We start from the raw sequence: 23,746 nt of genomic DNA, 5'->3' as shown, positions 1-23,746 counted from the left end.
TTTCAAGCAAGGGTGCTGGAAGATGGGAGGTTTCCTGATAAGGAACCCAGACCTTGAAGATGCATTTCCCTTTGGGGTGCTCAGTCATTTACTAAAATTTCTATTCCTGATTATTATTGTTGAGTTAATCTTATAAGCTGAATAGCTAACAAATGTTCCCATTGATGTTTGAATGCCATTTGGATTACGGTAACTGAAGCATGTAGCTTTGTTCATTTTCAATTTGTAGGAAATCTATGTGTCTTCTCTGAGGTTCAGTGATTGTAACCTCCATGTATGTGTGCACAGCATGTGTGTGTGTATGTACTGGAGTTTCATATTTGCTTTCACAGCCCTTTGCCAACCAAAACCAAACTTCTTACCAAATCAACAGCTGTAGAGTAACTAGCCAGAAGTGACTGTTTCCTAGGTTAGCTCATTCTACTGAATGGAACCTTCTTCCGCATTTGTTAAAAGCTCTTTTTTAATTGGCTTTATATCAAAAGCCCCCAGATATGTAAAGCATCTGTAACTAAGCCTTCTTGGAAAACTAAATGCCATACTACACCTCATTTATTCCAACCACCATGTAGTCACTATGACTTTGTAACTGGAGTGTGAGCCAAAGAAAAAAATGTAGCCAAATTTATGTTATTAATCCAAATTCATCTCAAAATTTGATTTTTAAAAAATAATATATTTTTCCATGTCTGATGGACACAGGTGGCTGAAAGCAGTCATCATGTTGGTCAAGGTTAACTGAGAAATCTTGCTATACTTTAATAGCCACTTTAGGTATCACTAATGATTTGGCCTATTGATATCCATTCAAGATTTGTTTGTTACCATTTTACAGTTGCTCTAACTAGAAATAAAGTCCACTGGTCTCATATTAGTGGGAAAATTTATAGATATTTATTATTTGCTCATTTAATCAGAACAATGAGAATTTAGATCATAATACAGTAGTATGATTCACTACTTCAAAAAACAAAATTATTAAGAGTATGTCAGAAGTTAAACCTGCCTTTTGTGTATGTGTATAAAAGAATTTTATTGAGACCTGTAGTGGTACAGTGGAAAAACCATCAACTTAGAATGCTGAGGTTGCTGGTTCAAATCCCTGGGCTTGCCTGGTCAGGGCACATATGAGAAGCAACTACTATGAGTTGATACTTCCTGCTCCTCTCTCACTTTCTTTCTCTCTCTCTCTAAAATCAATAAATAAAATATTTAAAAAAATTATTGCATATATACATACATATACATAGACACACATACATATAAATACATTGCCTACAAAATTTAAGGAATATTTTATAGCTTCACATTCATTTTGAAATGTCCCCTAATTTTATTAATTTATTTATTTTTAGAGAGGAGAGAGAGAGACAGAGAGGGAGAGAGAGGAGAGAGAGACAGAGAGAGAGAAGGGGGGAGGAGCTGGAAGCATCAACTCCCATATGTGCCTTGACCAGGCAAGCCCAGGGTTTCGAACCAGCAAACTCAGCATTTCCAGGTCGACACTTTATTCACTGGGCCACCACAGGTCAGGCAGAAATGTCCCCTAATTTTTGTGAGCAGTATATATATGTGTAAATGGGCTTATAAAAATGTATATTAGAAAACAAGTTAATTTGTTTGAATTTATTATTTAAATTCTGAATGTTCTTTGAAAAAATTAAAACAAGTTATATAAATTATATTCAGAAATTTATATTCATGTATCTTAAAGCCAAATGTGCTTTTTAAATTAAACCACTTCTTTACTCTTTCTTTATTGAGAGATAATTGACACAAAGTAGTATATTAGTTTCAGTTTGTCTTTTTTTAACTTTTCTAAATAAATTAGTAGTCACTTTGCTTTCATGATAGTTTGAGTTTGCTCCAGAATACTTGATTACAATGTTTTTTTTCCCAAAATATCTATAATGAACACTTTTGTAAATGTTCATAAAAATCTTGACAACTATTGTACAACCAGTTGTTTGTTTTTATTAAATTTATTGAGGTGACATTGGTTAATAGGATCATATATTAACCAAATGTGTATTTCTGTGTATTCTATTGTGTGCCCAGTTGTTTGTTTTTAAATGCTGATTTTATATTCTTGAATGTAGATACAAATGTAAGAAAGATGCTGAGGATTTATGCCTCCCATTCCACAATGAACAATTGAACCTAGAATGTACAGCAAAAGAACCCTCATATTAAAGTTACTGAAAGTAAAATGTTCATCTATTTGCAAGCAAGTTTGTTCTTTCCCTCTCTTTAAGTGAGAATATTTTTTCCTAAATACTATAATCCCTGTAGAGATCATATTGTTCAACCTTTCTAGTTTCAACATTTAAAATTTATTTATAGTTAGTGTCATAATATGTTGAATATTACCTATACATATTAAGGTAAGTTGAGCATTACTATGCTAGTTTTATATCAACAAAATTCTTTTGACCTTACCCTCAAATCTTCCATTTGATCATGTAAAATGTATTGAAAGTCATGTTCTTATGGGTTTAAGGTGGAAACCACCTGACTCATATGCTCCTATTTTACCTTTCTCTTCCATCGCTGTACTTTTTTCATCCACCCAAGAATCTCCATGAGTCTCACATCTTCATGGTCAGCTCAGCTCTCGTCCCTAAACTCCAGATTCATAACTCCAGCTATTTACTGGGAATCTCTCTCTTTTTCTCTCTCTCTTTCTTTATGCATGCATGTGCGAGAGAGAGCCAGTCAGGGACAGGGTCAGACAGACAGGAAGGGAGAGATAAGATGCATCAACTCATAGTTGCAGCACCTTAGTTGTTCATTGATTGCTTTCTCATATGTGCCTTGAACGGTGGGCTCCAGCCAAGCCAGTGACCCCTTGCTCAGCCAGCAACCTTGAGCTCAAGTCAGCAACCATGGGGTCAATGTCTACAATCCCACACTCAAGCCAGCAACCTTGGCATTTTGAACATGGATTCTCAGTGTCCTAGGCCAATTCTCTATCCACTGTGCCACCGCCTGGTCAGGTGTGGGAATCTCTTCTTGATGGTCCCATGGCTTCCTTAAGCACAGCTGAACTTCCATCTTACTATGTAGGAACACCAGCTAGAAACCTGGAGGGGGTCATCCTAGACCAAATTTAACCGATCTTTATATTATACTTTTTCTCTTTCCAAAATATATCTCTGGTTTGCCTCTTTTTCTCCATTCTCATATCCACTCCCCGTGACAAAGGCTAGGTCATCTCACATATGAATTCTTGGCAAAACCACCTGTCATCCATACACAGGAATGGGCTTCTGCTGACTGGGACCTGCTGTGTCCCTCTGCCTTGGACTCTTGCCCCTTTATCTTAGAATATATGTCTAAATACCTTAATAGAACATGCAACCATTGAATACTTAATGGTTGAACTGAGATTTGAAGTACAAAAAGGAGTTAATCAGGCAAGAGGGGAGGAAGATAATCAAAGCAAAGTAAGCATCACATGCAAAGTTCTTGTGGTGGATGCAACACAGATGATAGTATAGACTGGGAGAAGGCCAGTGGGGCTGGAGCAGAGATCAGAGGTCGGAGAGATAGAGAGTCTGATGAAGGTGGGACAGGCAAGAGAAACTCGTGCAAAGTTCCATTGACCTTGTTAAGAAACTTTGTCTTTAAAGCAATGGTGAGCTTCTGAATACTTTGGAGGGAGGGGTATGGAAAAAAAAATCTGAGTTTACAAAAATCACTCTGATGATAAATTGGAATAAAATCTGAATTGAGTGGCAGGGCTTTACCACCATGCTGAGGAGGATACATGTTCAGGGGATGGCAGCTAAGACTTAGATCCTCTTTGGGAGCTCTAGATATTCTCAGGTGTGGTTTCCTGGAAGAAGGCTGGGATTGCAATGAGGAGGCCACAGAGGGTGGAGACCTAAACTCCAGAGGCAATGGCCAGACCAAGAGTTATAAGCACTGGTGCCAGCTTGGTGCCCAAAAAGATAAGTGGGTCAGACAACACCACTGCAAATTCCAGAAAGACCCAAATTCCAGAGAATGGCCCCATGAACCAAGCAAGGGGAGAAATCCTAAAAGACTAGATAATTACCCCAAGGAGATGTCTTTAACTTAGAAAATATAACTAGTTCACTGTTGTGCTCCATCAGAATAAATGCAGGCTAAAGAGCAAAATAAAATGAATATAAACAGTAAAATATGTAAATCTAAAATCAATACAAAACCAATTGAGTCACCATGTGAAATAGCTCATTTCAGGTGCCTTCAAAATTGGCTAATCTTATACAATTTGATTTCTTTATAAATGCCAATTTCCATCACTTTTGAGAGCTTCACATTTGGAAACAACTGCTGATCTTGATAATGACTACTCCCTGTGGCTCTGAAGGAAGTGAGCTTTGTAAAATGTCATTTTTGATTCAGTTTGAATACAGGAGAATTGCAATTAGAATATTAAAATAAATATATAACATGTAAGCATATTAATTGATGATGGGAACTGTAACTCTGGATATCTTGGAAATTTGCCCTTGCCTGAACAATGTCTTCTCTCCCTTTTAGGCAAGCTCAAAAAGAGATTGTGAGCATGCATCAGAATTGGACTGGTATGTTTAATGGCAGGGAGTCTGATAGTTAGATACATCTCTCATTAAGACAGGAGCATAGCTCTCATAAACCTGGATACATATTTTCCTCCTAATGGTGCTTGGGTAGGCTTTGCCAAAGTTTAACTCTATGGCTTATTTTTTCTCTTTGGGCCATAAATTTTTCACTTTCTGCCCTTGATTTCTGATATATCTCTTCACCCAGATGAAGATCTACTGGTTAGGATTTGCTATTTCTTTATATTAAGAGCTTCTTACCAAGTTTAAAATAAGTGCAAATCCTGATACCTTTTTAGTATAAGAACCAAACTCAAGTACCCTTCAGACTTTATTATAGCAAGTCTTGTTATTTGGAAATTAACCAGTTGGAAATTCATTGCATAGCAGTGTCTGATGAATGAACATTTATCCTATCATAAATGTGTCCTTCTCCAAAAGTGACTAATTCCAATTTTTATGCCTTGGCTGCTGAGTCTGCAGTACTTGCTCTTGTAATCACACACTCTGCAGGGTAAATATAGAGGCAAAGTCAAGAAAGTGGAGAATCAAGGCAACTGTCAGCAGTCCTTCCCCTCTCCCTTTTTGTTCCTCTTATTTACATTTCCCTTCCTGCCCACAAAATCCAGCTTCTACCCCTCCCCACCTCATTATATAGTGTGTCCGTAAAGTCATGGTGCACTTTTGACCAGTCACAGGAAAGCAACAAAAGACGATAGAAATGTGAAATCTGCACCAAATAAAAAGAAAACTCTCTCAGTTTCATACCTATTCAGTGCAGTTTGATGTGGGCTCACGCACAGAATTTTTTAGGGCTCCTTAGGTAGCTATCCCATATAGCCTCTACAGACTCAGCACTGACTCATGGTCTACCAGAACAGGGTTTCTCCACCAAACTGTCAGTTTCCTTCAACTGCTTATCCCACTGAGTAATGTTATTCCTATGTGATGGTGCTTCGTTATAAACAAGCCAGTATTCATGTTGCACTTTGGTCACAGATTTGAATTTAGTGAGCCACAGAACACACTGAACATTCCTCTGTACCATCCACATCTCTACTGGCATGGCCATGGGCTGCTCTGCTGTATACATGGTGTTACGTCATCATCTGTGCATGCGCACATGCTGCCACATCATCCTACAGAAAGTGGGAGGGTTTTCCTTTTATTTGGTGCAGATTTCACATTTCTATTGTCTTTTGTTGCTTTCCTGTGACCAGTCAAAAGTGCACCATGACTTTATAGACACACTGTATATACATAAAGTATATACACAAAGTCTCACTCAGGGAGAAAAGCAAGATGGGGATGAGATGAGCCCACAGACTGGGCAGGTAAGATAACTTTGACATGCTTTTGTTCAGAAGTCACCCATGCTTTGCCAGTGCCAGCACTTCTCATATTCATCATTCCAAACCTTCTCCTTGCTCCCTGTCTGCTTCCTTTGCTAGCCTCTTAACCTCACTGTAGCTTCCACTCTCACCTCAGTCACTCTTACCTTTCTTCTCCATGTGAAGATGAAGACACGCATGTGTGTGTGTGTGTGCATGTGTGTGTGTGTGTGTGTGTGTGTGTGTGTGACAGAGAGAGAGATAATTAAATTGGATTAAAATAGACTCAAATGGAACTACTGAGAGGCGGCAAGATGGTGATGGAGTAGGCAGACATACCAACTTCCACCTCTCAGAACCAAAGTGGATTACAACTTAATTTTAAGAACCACCATCTGGAAAAACCAACTTTGGACTAAACTAAGAGGACTCTTCAACCAAGGAACACCAAAGAAGCCACACAGAGACTGGTAGAAAAAGCGGAAACACAGAGAGGGCTCCCCAGATCCCCAGAGTGAACAGCAGCCCAAAGAGACTCACGTGACAGGAAGTGACTTTAGCAGAGAGGGGAGGGCCCTGGGTCCCAGGAACAAAGCCCCAGCCTGCAGCCCCAGAGCCTAGAAGAGGCATATGGACAGTATTTAGCTGCCAAACAAGCCAGAATACTGTTTATGAGAAAGAGAGATTTCCCAACCCTGGACTCTTCTTAAAGGGATGATGCAGAAAACCTCTTTCACAACCATTCACCAAGGGCTCCAGGGCATGGAGAAGAGGAGAGGAAGAGAGGACCAGAGTAGCAGGAAGAGAGTATAATCTAGGAGGCACAGGGAGAAACACTTTGAGGGACAGCCACCCTAACCCCTGGGCTGAGTCACTCCACAAATCTGAAGTGAATATTTCCCCTGGAATAAGCAATACCAACAAAGGGAAGCAGGACACCAGCCAAACAAGCTCTTCCGTGGCACTCAGAGCAGAGTCGCTTAGAAGGAGGGAGCCTTAAGGAATACAGTATTGAGTGCTAGGGTCTGAGGTGCAGTGCCCCCAATCACACTGCTGAGGGCTAACCAGAGGGGAGGCAGCAGCAAGACATGGAATGTGGTATTGTTGGTGGGGGAAGAAGGCAGGCCGGCCACAACTGAGTCCTGGCATGAGCTCAGTCTCTCCCGGCAGGGGCAGAAGGGGTGCACAAAAGCAGTATGGCTGGCTGTGGGCCTTCCTTCCCTCCCACCCACAGGAGAAAGTCAAAAGCCTGGGAACAGCAGAGATCCATGACTGAGCACCGGCATGCAGACCTGCCCAGCCTGCAGCACCAGGTCTTGCAGCCCAATGCATGAGCGCAACTCTGCCAGTGGGAGTGGGGCAATAGCATGGGGACAGGTTGAGACCCACGGCTGAGTGCAGGCATGCAGCCCTGCCCGGCCTGCAGAACCCGGGGCTTGCCACCGGACTCATAAGTGAAGTTCCACCCATGAAAGTGGGGTGAAAGCCTGGAATACACGGAGACCCGCGGCTGAGCAAAGGTGCTCATCCCTGCCCATGGTGCTAAGGCTTGCAGCCCTGGGTGTGGTGCGCAGCCCCACCCACAAGGGTGGGGCAAAGGCCGAGGTTTATAGACCCAGGCACATGAACACAGCCCCTCCTGTGGAGGAGAGGTGGAAACCACAGCGACAGCCATGGCTGGCTGGTGCTGACAATCCCATACCCAAATGCCTGAGGCAGCAGCAGAGGGGGTGGTGGGCCTGCAGACAGACCACACCTAGGGAACATAGAGGCCACACCCATTGGACTAGAGTGGCCACACCCTTCTTATACACAGACAAAATGAGAAGGCAGAGAAATGCAACCCAATTGAATCAAGAGAAATCCCCAGAAAAGGACTTGAAAGAGTCAGATATAAACAAATTACCAGAGGCAGAGTTTAAAATAATAATTGTTAGGATGCTAAAAAATCTTAGGACAGGAGGATGACATCAGAGTAATGGCAGGGTAGGAAGCGATACCGATAAATCTCCCCCAAACCTCAACAAGATCTTCAACCAGAAACAGAAAAACCTATCCTTGGAGCCTCCAGATGTTTCGCAATACACCCAAAGGTATGATCGAGTGAAAAATTGGCTAAATATATAAACAAACCCCGAAGGAATTAGGGAGTAAGAAATGCTCCACCTTCCTCACTAACCTAAACAGGGCGGTTTTCACTGGAAACTGAGAATATAGAAACTAAGGCAAGCAAAGGGGGTGAATAGATACAGGCCACGGCACAAACGGCCAAACCAGGCTGTGGCACGGAGATCCAAGCCAAGGAAAAACTGTTCCTGTGACAACCCGGGCAATACAGCTAACACTCGTGCCAAACCCAGACAAAGAAAGACAAGCGGGGCAGCCATTTTACCTGATCCCCTGGTCAGCGCATAGTGGGCGAGAGATTCCTTCCAAAGCCCTGGGAGGGTGTGCCCGTGTTACTCCACAGAGAGGCAGAGTCAGAGGCCTTTGTGTGGGCTGAAAGCCTCCGGGCCGCCCCAGCACCCTGGGAGAGCCGCACACGGGGAGGGAGCGAGAGCTAATTCCAACACTGGAACTTTTCAGTGCGGGCGGGAGGTTTCACTCAGAGGGTAAGACTCCGGCCTCACATCCTGGTCTGCGTGCACGGAGAGTGGGCAGGAGACTCCTCCCAGCACCTCGGGAGTGGGAGCCCGTGTTGTCCCACGGAGGGGCAGAGTCGGGGGCCTTTGTGTGGGCTGAGGGCGGAGTCTCAAGCCACCCCAGCGCCTTGAAAAAGCCGCACACGGGGATGGAGCGAGAGCCAATTCCAACACTGGAACTTTTCAGTGCGGGCGGGGGGTTTCACTCAGAGGGCGAGACTTCCGATCTAACATCCTGGTCTGCGCGCGCAGATAGTGAACGAGAGTTTCCTCCAAGCACCCCGGGAGTGGGTGCCCGCCCGTGTTACTGGACAGAGTGGCAGAGCCAGAGGTCTTTGAGTAGGTGGAAGCCCCGGCTGATTATGCTAGCAGCTCTGACTGACTGAGCCTTACCCAGAGCCCTGTGCTGAGTGGGAATAGAGTGGGGAGTTGCCAGCTCTTTGAGCCTCTTACTATCCAGGCAGAGGCAGCAGCAACCCCATAGCTGGATTCTCAGGCTACTAATTGAGGAAGGAAAGACTAGGAGAGAGGCTCCAGGAACACGGACTCTCTCACTGTCGGAGCCTATAAATGCTAATGAGCCTCGACTGCCAACGAGACTGAAGCACAATACATGACATCGCCATAGAGACTTATCAACTGCAAACCTCTACCTGAGCATGCCAAAGGGGCAGAAGCCAGGGTACAGAGTCACCGACCAGGAAGAGGGAGAGAAAAGAAAAAGCAAGAAGATAACCTCTCAAAATCAGAATAATCCGCAGACTTCATAACCTATTCCATTTTATTATATTTGTTCGTTTGTTTCTCTTATCTTCATCCTTGATTTTTTTTTCTTTTTTTTTTTTCCTCCACCAATTTGATCGTTTAACTCTCTACCGGTCTTACTCTCTCCTCTCCTTGAACTACACTACCCATAAGTGTTACATCTCCCATTATCTTTTCTTTCCTCTTCCTTTCTCTCTATGAGGGTTGCACTCCAAAACCCTTAACTCTCTTTCTCTCTCTCTCTCCTCTTTTTTCTTTTTTCTTCTTTTAGTGGTTCCCTCTTTTTTCTCTCTCTCTCTTTCTTTTCTCCCTCTATATTAGTTTCTTTCTTTCTCCTTTATGTCTCCTCTCATTCAAACCTCATGGCATTTTGGGGGGTTTTTACTTCACCTTTTTAACTCAGTAGCAGTGCTCCCATCCCTGACTCTCCATTTTATCAAGCTCCTGTTCCACTAAATACAATAGTAATTTTTTAACTTGTCCCCCCATTTTCCTGTTTCCCTCTTACTCCTCTCATCATAACTCTTAGTCAACAAACACCTAAATGCAAATCATTTTATTCTTGATCAAAACTTTTTCATTATTTGCTTTTTGTGGGTCTATACCCCCCCTTTTTTTATTTATTTTTTTATTTTTTTTTCTTGCCCCTTTATTACTTTTCACCAATTCAGGCCCTCCATTACAGGCATTGTTTGTTCTATTAAATACAATATAATTCACAGTTCACCAAAAGATTTTCTCAATAAAGAGGGGAGAGGAGAGGAGAGTAAAAAAGGAGGGGAGTAATAATTTCTTTTTTTTTTAATTTTTATTTTATTTTATTTTTCTTTATTTCATTATTAATTTTTTTTAAAAAAAAACCACAACTTTTTTCGATTTTTAATTTTTTTAATTTTTTATTTTTTATTAAATCTCATTAATACTATCAACAAAACCACCCTCAGATGCCATTAAGGAAGAGAAAATCAAATATCATGGATACAAAAGAAAGAGAGGTAACACAGATAGATGAGGAAAAATCTATGGAGAAAAAATTTAATATATTGGAAACCTTGGAGTAAAATGACAGAAAATTCAAGGTAGAAATCCTAAAAATACTCAGAGATATACAAGAAAACACAGAAAGGCAATTTAGGGAGCTCAGAAAACAACTCAATAAACACAAAGAATATATGTCCAAGGAAATTGAAACTATAAAAACAAATCAAACAGAGATGAAAAACTCAATTCACGAGCTGAAAAACGAGGTAACAAGCTTAGCTAATAGAACAGGCCAGATAGAAGAGAGGATTAGTGAAATAGAAGACAAGCAACTTGAGGCACAACAGAGAGAGGAAGAAAGAGACTCAAAAATTTAAAAAAATGAGATAGCCCTACAAGAATTATATGACTCCATCAGAAAGAATAACATAAGAATAATAGGTATATCAGAGGGAGAAGAGAGAAAATGGAATGGAGAACATACTCAAACAAATAATAGATGAGAACTTCCCAAGCCTGTGGAAAGAACTAAAGCCTCAAATTCATGAAGCAAACAGAACTCCGAGTTTTCTTAACCCCAACAAACCTACTCCAAGGCACATCATAATGAAATTGGCACAAACCAATGGCAAAGAAAAAATTCTCAAGGCAGCCAGGGAAAAGAAGAATACAACATATAAAGAAAGGCCCATTAGATTATCATCAGATTTCTCAGCAGAAACTCTACAAGCTAGAAGAGAGTGGACCCCAATATTTAAAGTCCTGAAAGAGAGGAACTTTCAGCCACGAATACTATACCCATCAAAGCTATCCTTCAAATATGAAGGAGAAATAAAAACATTCACAGATACAGAAAAGATGAGGGAATTTATCATCAGAAAACCCGCACTCCAGGAATTACTAAAGGGGGTTCTCCAATCAGATACAAAGAAAAACAAAAAAAACAAAGCCACAAGTAAAAGCTCCAAGAAGAACACAATAAAACCAAATTTAAACTGTGACAACAACAAAAAGAAAGGGGGGGGGAGAGGATGGAGATTAACAGTGGCAAAGGACGATGGAGTGCAAAAGTACTCACAAAATAGTGCGCTACAATAAACAGGGTAGGAACCCTTTTCATTACTTAAAGGTAACCACCATTGAAAAAACCACCACAGAAGCACATGAGATAAAAAAGATAGCAACAGTGGAAAGATGTATGGAATACAACCAAATAAAAACAAAAGATAGAAAAACGAAAGAGAAGGATCAAACAAGACACAAAACTAACAGAAAGCAAGATATAAAATGGCAATAGGGAACTCACAAGTGTCAATAATTACACTAAATGTAAATGGATTAAACTCACCAATAAAAAGACACAGAGTAGCAGAATGGATTAAAAAAGAAAATCCAACTGTATGCTGCCTCCAGGAAACTCATCTAAGTAACAAGGATAAAAACAAATTTAAGGTGAAAGGCTGGAAAACAATGCTCCAAGCAAATAACATCCAAAAAAAGCAGGCGTAGCAATACTCATATCTGATAATGCTGACTACAAGACAACAAAAGTACTCAGAGACAAAAATGGCCATTTCATAATGGCTAAGGGGACACTGAATCAAGAAGACTAACAATTCTTAATATATATGCACCAAACCAAGGAGCACCAAAATATATAGGACAGCTACTTATTGACATTAAAACAAAAACTGACAAAAATACAATCATACTTGGAAACCTCAATACACCGCTGATGGCTCTAGATCGGTCATCCAAACAGAGAATCAACAAAGACATAGTGGCCTTAAACAAAACACTAGAGCACCTGGATATGATAGACATCTACAGGACATTTCATCCCAAAGTGACTGAGTATACATTTTTCTCCAGTGTACATGGATCATTCTCAAGAATTGACCATATGTTGGGCCACAAAAACAACATCAGCAAATTCAGAAAAATCGAAGTTGTACCAAGCATATTTTCTGATCATAAAGCCTTGAAACTAGAATTCAACTGCAAAAAGGAGGAAAAAAAATCCCACAAAAATGTGGAAACTAAACAACATACTTTTAAAAAATGAATGGGTCAAAGAAGAAATAAGTGCAGAGATCAAAAGATATATACAGACAAATGAAAATGAAAATACGACATATCAGAATCTATGGGATGCAGCAAAAGCAGTGATAAGAGGGAAGTTCATATCACTTCAGGCATATATGAACAAACAAGAGAGAGCCCAGGTGAACCACTTAACTTTACACCTTAAGGAACTAGAAAAAGAAGAACAAAGACAACCCAAAACCAGCCGAAGAAAGAAGATAATGAAAATCAGAGCAGAAATAAATGAAATAGAGAACAGTAAAACTATAGAAAAAATTAATAGAACAAAGAGCTGGTTCTTTGAAAAGATCAATAAAATTGACAAACCCTTGGCAAGACTTACCAAGGAAAAAAGAGAAAGAACTCATATAAACAAAATCCAAAATGAAAGGAGAAATCACCACGGACACCGTAAATATACAAAGAATTATTGTAGAATACTATGAAAAACTTTATGCCACTAAATTCAACAATCTAGAAGAAATGGATAAATTCCTAGAACAATACAACCTTCCTAGACTGAGTCAAGAAGAAGCAGAAAGCCTAAACAGACCTATTAGTAGAGAAGAAATAGAAAAAACCATTAAAAACCTCCCCAAAAATAAAAGTCCAGGCCCTGACGGCTATACCAGAGAATTTTATCAAACATTCAAAGAAGACTTGGTTCCTATTCTACTGAAAGTCTTCCAAAGAATTGAAGAAGAAGCAATACTTCCAAACACATTTTATGAGGCCAACATAACCCTCATATCAAAACCAGGCAAGGATGGCACAAAGAAAGAAAACTACAGACCAATATCTCTAATGAATACAGATGCTAAAATACTAAACAAAATACTAGCAAATCGAATACAACAACATATTAAAAAAATAATACATCATGATCAAGTGGGATTCATCCCAGAATCTCAAGGATGGTTCAACATACGCAAAACGGTTAACGTAATACACCATATCAACAAAACAAAGAACAAAAACCACATGATCTTATCAATAGACGCAGAAAAGGCTTTCGATAAAATACAACACAATTTTATGTTTAAGACTCTCAACAAAATGGGTATAGAAGGAAAATATCTCAACATGATAAAGGCCATATATGATAAACCATCAGGTAACATCATATTAAATGGCACAAAACTGAAGGCTTTCCCCCTTAAATCAGGAACAAGACAGGGTTGTCCACTCTCTCCACTCTTATTTAATGTGGTACTAGAGGTTCTAGCTAGAGCAATCAGACAAGACAAAGAAATAAAAGACATCCATATCGGAAAAGAAGAAGTAAAGGTATCACTTTTTGCAGATAATATGATCCTATACATCGAAAACCCCAAAGAATCCACAAAAAGACTACTAGAAACAATAAGCCAATACAGTAAGGTCGCAGGATAGAAAATTAACATACAGAAGTCCATTGCCTTTCTATATGCCAACAATGAAACACCTGAGAATGAACTCAAAAGAATAATCCCCTTCACAATTGCAACAAAAAAAAATAAAATACTTAGGAATAAACATAACAAAGAATGTAAAGGACTTATATAATGAAAACTATAAACCATTGTTAAGAGAAATCGAGAAAGATATAATGAGATGGAAGAATATTCCTTGTTCTTGGTTAGGAAGAATAAATATAATCAAGATGGCTATATTACCCAAAGCAATATACAAATTTAATGCAATTCCCATCAAAATTCCAATGACATTTTTTAAAGAAATAGAGCAAAAAATCATCAGATTTATATGGAACTATAAAAAACCCCAAATAGCCAAAGCAATCCTACAGAAAAAGAATGAAGCTGGGGCATTACAATACCTGACTTCAAACTCTATTATAGGGCCACGACAATCAAAACAGCATGGTATTGGCAGAAAAATAGACACTCAGACCAATGGAACAGAATTGAAAATCCAGAAATAAAACCACATATCTATAGTCAAATAATTTTTGATAAAGGGGCCATGAACATACAATGGAGAAAAGAAAGCCTCTTCAATAAATGGTGCTGGGAAAACTGGAAAGCCACATGCAAAAGAATGAATCTAGACTACAGTTTGTCCCCCTGTACTAAAATTAACTCAAAATGGATCAAAGATCTAAACATAAGACCTGAAACAATTAAGTGCATAGAAGAAGACATAGGTACTAAACTCACGGACCTGGGTTTTAAAGAGCATTTTATGAATTTGACTCCACAAGCAAGAGAAGTGAAGGCAAAAATTAATGAATGGGACTACATCAGACTAAGAAGTTTTTGCTCAGCAAGAGAAACTGATAACAAAATAAACAGAAAGCTAACTAAATGGGAAATGATATTTTCAAACAACAGCTCAGATAAGGGCCTAATATCCAAAATATACAAAGAACTCATAAAACTCAACCACAAACAAACAAACAATCCAATAAAAAAATGGGAAGAGAACATGAACAGACACTTCTCCCAGGAGGAAGTACAAATGGCCAACAGATATATGAAAAGATGCTCATCTTCGTTAGTTATTAGAGAAATGCAAATCAAAACTGCAATGAGATACCACCTCACACCTGTTAGATTAGCTATTCTTAACAAGAGAGGTAATAGCAAATGTTGGAGAGGCTGTGGAGAAAAGGAACCCTCATCCACTGTTGGTGGGAATGTAAAGTAGTGCAACCATTATGGAAGAAAGTATGGTGGTTCCTCCAAAAACTGAAAATAGAATTACCTTATGACCCAGCAATCCCTCTACTGGGTATATACCCCAAAATCTCAGAAACATTGATACGTAAAGACACATGCAGCCCCATGTTCATTGCAGCATTGTTCACAGTGGCCAGGACATGGAAACAACCAAAAAGCCCGTCAATAGACGACTGGACAAAGAAGATGTGGCACATATACACTATGGAATACTACTCAGCCATAAGAAATGATGACATCGGACCATTTACAGCAAAATGGTGGGATCTTGATAACATTATACGAAGTGAAATAAGTAAATTAGAGAAAACCAGGAACTGCATTATTCCATACGTAGGTGGGACATAAAAGTGAAACTAAGAGACATTGATAAGAGTGTGGTGGTTACGGGGGGAGTGGGTAAAGGGAGAGGGAAAGGGGGAGGGGGAGGGGCACAAAGAAAACTAGATAGAAGGTGACAGAGGACAATCTGAATTTGGGTGATGGGTATGCAACATAATTGAAAGACAAGATAACCTGGACTTGCTGATCCTTTAATATATGTAACCTGATTTATTGATGTCGCCCCATTAAGAAAATAAAATAATAAAAAAAAAGGCTAAAAAAAAAATCTTAGGACAACAAAACCTTATCATAATAAACAACTACATAAAGAGATAGCAAGTATAATAAAGGACATTGAAATAATAAAAAAGTATCTGTCAGAAATGACAAATACAATATCAGAAATGAAGACCACAATGGAAGAATTAAAAGCAGGATAGATGAAGCTGAGGATCAAATCAGCAAGTTCAAGGACAAGATAAATAAAGACATGGAAGCAGAGCAGCAAAAAAAAAAAAAAAAGACTTAAAAAGTCTGAGGAAACTCTAAGAGAGCTTGATGACAACATGAAGAGAAATAACATCTGCATCATAGGGGTTCCTGAAGAAGAAGAGAAAGAACAAGGGACAGAGACTTTGTTCAATCAAATCATAGCTGAAAACTTCCCTAAATTGATGCAGGAAAAAGTCACACAAGTTGAAGAAGCACAGAGAGTTCCATGAAAGAGAAACCCAAAGAAATCTACACCAGAACATATCAAAATTAAAATACTAAAGCTAAGTTATAAAGAGAAAATGTTAAAAACTGCTAGAGAAAAAATACTATCACCTACAAAGGAGCCCCCATAAGGATAACATCCAACTTCTCAACAGAAACACTTAAAGCCAGAGGGAATGGCAAGAAATATTCAAAATAATGCAGAACAAGAGCCTACAACCAAGACTACTTTATCCAGCAAGCCTATCATTTAAAATAGATGGAGATATAAAAAGCTTCCCAGACAAAAAACAACAACTCAAGGAATTCATTACAACCAAACCAATGCTACAAGAAATGTTAAGGGGCCTGTTATAAACAGATCAAAGGGGGAAAGAATATAGCAAAAGAGAAATACAACTTTAAAGAATAAAATGACAATAAACAACTACATATCAATAATAACCTTAAATGTAAATGGATTAAATGATCCAATCAAAAGACATAGGGTAGCTGCATGGATAAGAAAAAAGAACCCATACATATGCTGTTTATAAGAGACACACCTCAAAACAAAAGATGCACATAGACTGAAGGTAAAAGGATGAAAAAAATATTTTATGAAAATGGAATGAAAAAAAAGCTGAGGTAGCAATATTTATATCAGACAAAATGGACTTTAATACAAAGGCTGCAGTAAGAGATAAAGAAAGTCACTACATAATGATAAAGGAAGCAATCCAATAGGAAGATATAACCATTATAAATATCTATGCACCTAACATAGGAACGCCTAAATATATAAACCAGACATTGATGGATATAAAGGGTGAGGTCAACAGCAATACTATAATAGTAGGGGATTTCAATACCCCACCAACATCACTAGATAGATGCTCAAGAAAAAAAAATAACAAAGAAACAACAGACTTAAAAGATACACTAGATCAACTCAATTTAGTAGATATCTTCAGAACTTTTCACCCTAAAGCAGCAGAATATATATTCTTTTCAAGTGCTCATGGTACATTCTCTAGGATAGACCACATGTTACGGCACAAAAGCCGTCTCAACAAATTTAAAAAGATTGAAATCATATCAAGTATTTTCTCTAATCAAAATGGCATAAAACTAGAAATCAACACAACAGAAAAACTCAAAAATACTCAAACACTTGGAAACTAAATAGCATGTTATTAAATAACAAATGGGTTAACAATGAGATCAAAGAAGAAATAAAAAAATTCCTAGGAACAAGTGATAATGAGCATGCAACAATTCAAAATTTATGGGACACAGCAAAAGCAGTACTAAGACAGAAGTTCATATCATTACAGGCATACCTTAAAAAGTTAGAAAAAGCTAAAATAAACAACTTAACCCTGCATCTAAAAGAACTAGAAAAAGAACAGCAAGTAAAGCCCAGAGGTAGTAGAAGGAAGGAAATAATAAAGATTAGAGCAGAAATGAATGACATAGAGGCTAAAGAAACAATACAGAGGATAATGAAACAAGGAGTTGTTTCTTTGAAAAGGTAAACAAGATTGATGAACCTTTAACCAGACTCACCAAGAAAAAAGAGAGAGGACTCAAATAAATAAAATTAGAAGTGAGAGTGGAGAAATAACAACTGACACAACAGAAATACAAAGGATTGTAAGAAAATACTATGAAGAACTGGATGCCAAAAAATTAGGCGACCTAGATGAAATAAACAAATTCCTTGAAACATATATTTTAAAAATAAATTGGGAAGAATCAGAAAACCTAAACAGACTGATTACACAAATGAGATCGAAACAGTTACCAAAAAACTCCCAGGAAACAAAAGCCTGGGTCCCGATGGCTTCACAAGTGAATTCTACCAAATATTCAAAGAACTAAGTCCTATCCTTCTCTAGCTATTTCAAAAATTCAAGAGGAAAGAAGACTTCCAACTCCTTTAATGAGGCAAGCATAATTCTTACTCCAAAACCAGGCAAAGACAACACAGAAAAAGAAAACTATAGGCCAATATCCCTGAAGAATCTAGATGCTAAAATCCTCAACAAAATATTAGCAAACCGGATCCAGCAATATATGAAAAAAATTATACACCATGATCAAGTGGGATTTATTCTGAGAAGGCAAAACTGGTACAATATTCGCAAATCAATCAATGTGATTCATCACATAAACAAAAGGAAAGAGAAAAACCACAAGATAATTTCAATAGATGCAGAAAAAGCATTTGATAAAATTCATGATCAAAACTCTCAGCAAAGTGGGAATATAGGGAACATACCTCAACATGATAAAGGCCATCTATGACAAACCCACAGCCAACATCATACTCAATGGGCAAAAATTAAAAGCAATCCTTAAGATCAGGAACAAGGCAGGGGTGCCCCCTTTCACCACTCTTATTCAACATAGTCCTGGAAGTCCTAGCCACAGCAGTCAGACAAGAAGAAGAAATAAAAGGCATCCAAATTGGAAAAGAACAAGTAATACTATCATTATTTTCAGATGATATGACATTGTATATTTAAAACCCTAGTCTCAGTCAAAAATACTAGACCTGATAAATGAATTCAGCAAGGTGGTCCGATATAAAATTAATACTCAGAAATCATTGGCATTTTTATACACCAACAATAAAGTGTCAGAAAGAGAAATTAAGGAAACAATCCCCTTCATTATTGCAACCAAAAGAAAAATAAAGTACTTAGGAATAAATTTAACCAAAGAGGTTAAATACTTGTACTTGGAAAATTATAAAATATTAATTAAAAAAATCAAAGAAGATACAAAGAAGTGGAGGCATATACCGTGCTCATGGTTAGGAAGAATAAACATCATTAAATATCTATATTACCCAAAGCAATTTATAAATTCAATGCTATACCAATTAAAATACCAATGACATACTTCAAAGATATAGAACACATGTTCCAAAAATTTTTGTGGAACCAAAAATGAACACAAATAACCTCAGCAATCTTGAAAAGGAAGAATAAACTGGGAGGTATCAAACTTCCCAATATCAAGTTATACTACAAGGCCATTGTACTCAAAACAGCTTGGTACTGGCATAAGAACAGGTATACAGATCAATGGACCAGAACAGAGAACCCAGAAATAAACCCACACTTTTATGGACAGCTGATATTTGACAAAGGAGGTAAGAGCATACAATGGAGTAGAGAGTCTCTTTAACAAATGGTGCTTGTTAAATTAGACAGCTACCTGCAAAAAAATGAAACTAGACCACCAACTTACACCATTCATAAAAATAAACTCAAAATGGATAAAAGACTTAAATGTAAGTTGTGAAACCATGAGCATTTTAGAAGAAAACATAGGCAGTAAGCTCTCTGACATCACTCGCAGCAATATATTTGGTGATTTATCTCCAGGGGCAAGTGAAATAAAAGACAGGATAAACAAATGGGACTATATCTGCCTGACCAGGTGGTGGCGCAGTGGATAGTGCATTGGACTGGGATGCAGAGGGCCCGGGTTTGAGACCCCAAGGTCGCCAGCTTGAGTACAAACTCATCTGACTTGAGCAAAAAGCTCACCTGCTTGAACCCAAGGTCGCTGGCTTAAGCAAGGGGTTATTTGAACTGTGGAAGGCCCATGGTCAAGCACATATGAGAAAGCAATCAATGAACAACTAAGGTGTCGCAACAAAAAACTGATGATTGATGCTTCTCATCTCTCTCTGTTCCTGTCTGTCTGTCCCTGCATATCCCTCTCTCTGACTCTCTCTCTGTCCCTGTAAAAAACAAACAAAACAAACAAACAAACAAAAAACAAATGGAATATATCAAACTAAAAAGTTTTTGCACAGCTAAGGACAATAAGAACAGAATAAAAAGACAAACTACACAATGAGAGAACATATTCGACAATACATCTGATAAGGGGTTAATAACCAAAATTTATAAAGAACTTGTAAAACTCAACACCAGGAAGATAAGCAATCCAATCAAAAATGGGCAAAAGAAATGAATAGACACTTCTCCAAAGAGGACATACGGATGGCCAATAGGCATATGAAAAAATGCTCAACATCACTAATCATTAGAGAAATGCAAATTAAAACCACAATGAGATATCACCTCACACCAGTCAGAATGGCACTCATCAACAAAACAACACAGAATAAGTGCTGGTGAGGATGTGGAGGAAAGGGGACCCTCCTGCACTGCTGGTGGGAATGCAGACCATTGCAGCCACTGTGGAAAACAGTATGGAGATTCCTCAAAAAATTAAAAATCGAACTGCCTCTTGACCCAGCTATCTCACTTTTAGGAATATACCCCAAGAACACCATAGCACTGTTTCAAAAGGAGAAATGTAACCCCATGTTTATGGCAGCATTGTTCACAATAGTGAAGATCTGGAAACAGCCCAAGTGTCTGTCAGTGGACGAGTGGATTAAAAAGCAGTGGTACATGTATACAATGGAATACTATGGGGCCATGAAAAAGAAGGAAATCTTTACTTTTGCAACAACATGGATGCACATGGAAACTATTCTGTTAAGTGAAATAAGCCAGGCAGAAAAAGAAAATATCATGACCTCACTCATTTGAGGAAGCCAATGAACAATGTGAACTGAGGAACGGAATTGAGACAGAGGAGGGATCAAAGGGACCGAAGGGAAAGAGAACAGAGGGAAAGGGGATGATAGGATGGGATAAACCTGAAGGGAAGTGGGGAGGGTGCTCTGGGGAGGGGGGCAAGGGAGATGTTGAGGGGAATACAGGGGAGGGGGGTGCATTCAGGGCAACACTAGAATCTATGTAAACACAATAAATTAAAGTCAATAAAAATACTTAATTAGGAAAATAAATAGATAAGTAAATAAAATGGACTGGAATGAATGAAAGCTAGGGAGAAAGCCAGCTTCCCACTATTGCAGAAACAGCTTCCTAGAAAGGAGACAGAACTAATGAGAGTCTCAGGTAGAATCCCACGTCCCTACTATTTGACCAGCATTTTCTTGTCTCTACTGGACTTTCCACTCTACATGACTTCTCCCCTTAAAAAAAGTAGGGAGGCATGAGATGGCCTCATTGTGTGCCTACACACGCTGCTTCTTCTTACTCCAGGATCTAGAGAGACGAGCCCGGCTCTGGGCCCAAGACGTGCCTGCTAAAGTACACCATTGTATCTCCTAAGCCCCAAGCCCTTCCTTTTGCTTGTTTGTTGAAATAGCAGGTGGCATCCTGACCTAGCCCCCACCCCACCCCTGCAAAATGGAGACAAATAATAAAGATAAGATTCAGCAGGGACCCTTTGAGTGAATTACACTGGTTTCAGATCACTTTAATGCCACATCATTTCCATTGGAACAAGTAATTAGGTGAACACATTAAACAAAGAGAGCCAGTCGTGATGACCTTGACACTTGATAAAGATGGTCAATCTTGATAAAGCTGCTTTGACATTTGTTTTTTGCTGTACTTCTAGTTATACTGAAAGCCTTCATGTATTCTTTGTGGCCATGGATTTGGCTTGTTACACCTCCCTTCCAGGACGTTTTACAGGTGCATTATGGCAGTGCCTCAGTTCTCAGATATAAATGGCAACTAAAAACAGAAATGAGGGAAAAAGTTTCTGCTTTAGAATAATGACAGGTTGGCAGGTTGACTGGTGGGGTAACAGGAACAAGAAGAATGATCTGCTTCAGTGATACTCGTTCCACTGTCGTGTTCACATCAGCAGTACAGGCATGTCTGAGATGGAGTTTCCATTAACATGCCCATCCTAGTTCTTTGTGTTTCCACTGTTCTTCAATATTGGTCAGTTCTTTTAAAAAGTGTCCTCAGGCTCAAATTTTCCCTGCTTGACATCAATCTAAAGGTAAATTGCCTGAAAAGTTTGAGGCAAATTGTAATTGTGTTTCTGACTGCTTCACCAAGTGTACAAATCTACTTCCAGTCAATTTTCATTTTAGAGTCTTCTCTATAGCCTGCTTGAAGTCACTGACAATAATTTAATAACAGACTTTTACCTGCTGCATTGAACAAAGATAAGCTACTTTTAATTTTGCTAATTTAAAAAAAGAGACAGTAAACAATCATGGCATTATTATAACAAGTTAAATCGTGTAAATAAAGTATAAGTATTAGCAAAACATATTATTTGGAACTATATTTATATTACAATAGATAGATAATAGTCATAGAAAGGCAAAAAGAGTCATGTTCATTTAATCATATGTAGACAGATCCATTCGCCTCTTCATCAGTGATCAATCTAATTTTAAGTTTGACAAAGAAGATTTTGCTACTGGGCCTTTATATATTCTTTTTTTTTTCTGCCCCTTTAGATTAACTGACTTGTACTTTTCTTTGGAGGAACATAGACTCTACCTTTAGACTAGGAACTGCCCAATCTTCTTGGTCAGAAAATGTTCCAAACCACATTACTTGGGCTACAACTAAGGATGATGTCTTTAACCTGGCAGGCTTGTTATCTGAAAGATGTCTTTTAAGGTCATCCCAACATCAAATCCATTTTGTCTCAGGGTGGCAGAATCTCAGAGGTCTGGAACGCCAGTGTGTGAAAACAAACAGGGTGATAACAAGGCGAATCAGCACATGGGAGCTAGCCAACCAGCAGAGCACTGGAACTTTTGTCACAGTGTCGCTGAGGCTCACCAATCGCCAGAAATGCGTCTTTGAATGATTCCAGACCATGGCACTCTCCTCAGCTGCACTAACCACACACAGGGTCACCTTGCCAGGATGGAAATGTTATCCTATTGCTGTTTCTTCTTTATTTTCTTTTCCTATTGAATAGAAAGGTACTTTTGACTAGATTGTAGGCAGAGAGCCCTTTTTCTTTTTTTAAAGTCAACATGTTAACTAAAATTTATAACAAAGAAACAAACAAGCTCCTTAGCTTTCATCACTTGCCCCATTCTAGTCTATGCATTTCTTTTATCCTTCATTTTCTTGGATATAGAAAGAAAAGGAATGAAAGAAGACTGGATTTTTTTAAAAAGATGTGTCTGTTTCCATCTAATTGATTTATGTTATTATACCAAACATTAGAAATGTGTTAAGAGGAAATATTTGTTTACACCTTAAGCTGCATGAGAAGCAATATTGCTTCAGTCTTGTTAAATCAATTACTCTCTGGGCTTTCAGGAGTTGGCAAGCAACTCTGCATGCCCTGCAAAACAGCTGAAGTTGCAGAATTATTATTTAAAACCTATATGATTCATACCCTCCAAAAAATAACTATAATCCCTTCTGAAATCCAGATTGGACTATTTCAATAGCAAACACATTCACTTATTATTTCTTGCACTTCCTTTCGTGTTAGGGACTCCTTTGGCCATTCAGTCAGACCTAGCTTTCATAATGAAATTTGTCCCTCAGATAAAGGAAAATAATAAACAGACTTGGTACCTTAGGCTAACGTGATTTTCAGAGTTTTGGAGGGCAGCAGATTGTTGTTTTGTTTTTTTTCAACCTGATAAGTTTCCAAGGCAAAATGATTTATCTCTGTCCAGTCCTTCTTGGATATTCACTGGGCAGAAAGTAGATTAAGGAAGAAGTGGAGAATGGGCTGAAATATAAAGGGGAGGAACTCCAAGGGCAACACTGAGACGGTGATGGCCTAACGCAATTACTATGTATCCTCTAAAGAGAGCAAAAATCAAATTAAAT

The sequence above is a fragment of the Saccopteryx leptura genome, chromosome 3 (genome assembly GCF_036850995.1).
Source record: "Saccopteryx leptura isolate mSacLep1 chromosome 3, mSacLep1_pri_phased_curated, whole genome shotgun sequence".
Taxonomy (NCBI): Eukaryota; Metazoa; Chordata; class Mammalia; order Chiroptera; family Emballonuridae; genus Saccopteryx; species Saccopteryx leptura.
The sequence above is the reverse complement of the archived record's forward strand: the minus strand, read 5'-3'. Positions refer to the sequence as shown.